This window comes from Budorcas taxicolor, chromosome X (genome assembly GCF_023091745.1).
Source record: "Budorcas taxicolor isolate Tak-1 chromosome X, Takin1.1, whole genome shotgun sequence".
Classification (NCBI taxonomy): domain Eukaryota; kingdom Metazoa; phylum Chordata; class Mammalia; order Artiodactyla; family Bovidae; genus Budorcas; species Budorcas taxicolor.
Genome location: NC_068935.1, coordinates 3,280,204 through 3,282,948, shown reverse-complemented (window position 1 = coordinate 3,282,948; position 2,745 = coordinate 3,280,204). Strand labels below are relative to the sequence as shown.

At 43.4% G+C, this 2,745-nt stretch overlaps 1 pseudogene; it reads right to left on the bottom strand.

The window, feature by feature from the left end:
• Nucleotides 1–661: 661 nt before the first annotated feature.
• On the bottom strand, nt 662–2,325 carry LOC128070367 (glutamate dehydrogenase 1, mitochondrial-like; annotated as a pseudogene).
• Between the last annotated feature and the right edge of the window lie 420 nt (nt 2,326–2,745).

Below are 2,745 nucleotides of genomic sequence, written 5' to 3'. Positions count from 1 at the left end.
TTTTTCACTTATTATGTTTATAGGCATTCACTGCTTGAGTCAAGGTTAGGCTTGTTAAGTGATTAAAGGCAGTTTTCTTACAGCAGCATGTACTTATTTTATTCTAAAAGAATGAAATGCATAAAGTTTTTGTTGTTGTTTTTGCTTGTAACCTGTAAAATTGAGTTATTTTGCTGATATAAAATAGCAATAAATCACTTAAGGACCATGCTAGCTCGTGAAAATGCCATAAACCTGTTTCTTAAATGTGTCAAAGCACCTGATAGACTTGTTCAGAGCTGACGGGGCAAGTGATTGACTGGTCTTGGATAACATGTGCCTTCCTAGGACCATAGCTGAATGTGCTGGGATGCAGCCATGGAGAAAGGCAGCACAAGCAGATGGAAAAAAATATATATATATATTTTATTTAAAGGCAAAATGCCCAAATGACTTTCTGGCATGGCTAATTTCTACTATCACTTATTATCTTATATATGATCCCCTAACCTTATTTTTTTTTTTTTTTCCTTAAGGGGCTGATTTGGATTGACTTGTTGAGAATGGTGTCTATTATCTATTAAGTCATGAGAAAGAGATTTCTGTGGTTACATGTAAACTTGTGATAGGTCTGCAGAGGAAGAGGTGAAAAGGGTAGTGAAGAAGTCCGCCACAGCCTGGTCTATGTGAAGGTCACACCAGCTTCATTGTACACCTTGAAGACTTTCTCGATGGTTTTAACATAGGCAGCTGTTCTTAGGTCCAATCCCAGGTTACACTTCATGGCCTTGTCCATAATTTGCCTGGCAGAGTGCTCCATGGTGTAGCTAAGCCAGAGTGCACAATGTCTTTGTCAGATATCCAGTCTTGGAACTCTGCTGTAGGTACAATGGGAATAGTTCTACCATATTTTCCAAATTTCCTTTCCAAACTCTCTTGAACAGACATGAGCAAGTGGTAGTTAGAATCTCTTTCATATTTGAAGTTCAAACGGCCATAGCTGACATGATTTAGATTCTTTAGCTGCTCAAAGTAAGATACTGTCACTACTCCAGCATTCAAGTAGAGATCTAGAATAACCATGGTATTTCTCTCTAGGAAAATCTTGTCAGCTTCTGGAGTTGTTGGTCCATTGGCACCTTCAGCAATGATCTTGGCTTTGACTCTTGATGCATTGGACTTGGTCAGCTGCTTCTCGCTGGCAGCAGGGATGTCACAGTCAACCTCCAAGATTCTCCTTTCATAGATCTTTGCTTTGGGGAAGCCCAAGATTGTTTCATGTTGCAATTTGAAGTCTTCCGGTTCCTTTGGGTCAATACCATCTGGATTCCATACGCTGCCATCAGACTCACCAACATCAACACATTTAGCACCAAAACGATGTAAATATCTCATAGAGTACAGGCCCACATTACCAAATCCCTGAACAGAAAATGTTTTATCTCCAAATCCTGGTGTCATTCCTTAAATGTAAGAAGATACATTGATGAAGTTTTCAATTCCATGGAAATCTCCCTCACCAGTAGCAGAGATCCATCTGTGGATTCCATGCTGACTAATGGGCTTACTGGTAACACAGGCATGGGCATTAACACCAGAGTGCCCTATAGTCCTACCATGGGTGTCAGCAATCCAGGACATCTCCTGTTGGCCTGTGCTCCTGTCTGGGGCAGGCACATCAATGCCAGGACCAATAAAGCCTTTCTTTGCCAGCTCCATGGTGAACCTCCTTGTGATCTTTTCCAATTCATTATCAGTATAGTTGTTGGGATTGATCTAAACATCAGCTTTGGCAACTCTACATGGCACATCAACCACTGCACACTTATATGTTATCAGATAAGCCAGAGCTTTAACTTCATCTACACTCACATCAGTGCTATAATGGATACCTTCCTTGCAGGGCATGAGGTGCTGGCTGTGCTGGGCCCAGTAGCCCTCGATGACTTCCTAGGAGCTGTCGTTATGCCGGATGGGGAAGGACAGGCTCATCATATGATCACAGGGCTTGGTGATGCGCAGGATGTCATGCACCGGGTTCCACTTCTGCTCCTCGGTCTCCTGGGTCTTGAGGTCCTCCACCAGCTTGTCCTCCACGATGCTGGCACTACGGTCGAAGAAGCCCTCCACCATATTGAAGAAGCTGAGGTCGTCCTCGCCATTGGCTGCCACCTTGCTGTAGTGTCACCAAGTGGATGGCACAAACCCTGGCTGCAGGGCTGCGATGGCTGCAGCACACTGCCCCATGGGCCCGGCCCAGCAGTGCAGTGGAGTCAGTAGCCACAGAATTCAGGGCAGCAGGCTCAACACTGGTCAGCAGCAGCACTTCACCAGGCACCGGTACATGGCAACAGGAGGGAGATGCTCTCTCATGGAGAAGAGGCACTCTCACAATCTCAGAGATGGATGGAGGGAGGAAGGGCTTGGCATGGGCTGCCCTTTTAAGCCACAGGTTCCTACCTTGAGTATTGAGTTTCAAGCCAGCTTTTTCTTCTCTTTCACCATCATTAACAGACTCTTTAGTTCCTCTTCCTTGTCTGCCGTTAGAATGGTGTCATCTGCATATCTGAGGTTGTTATTTTTCCTGGAAATCTTGATTCCAGCTTAAGATTCATCCAGCCTGGCACTGTCTCACATTTTTCTTTTTAAATAAATATATTGGTATAAAATTTATATATGATAAAACTAATTTTAGATTACAATTCAACGACTTCTGACAAATGTATATATCAGTGTAATCATCACTATGATCAAGATATAGAATAC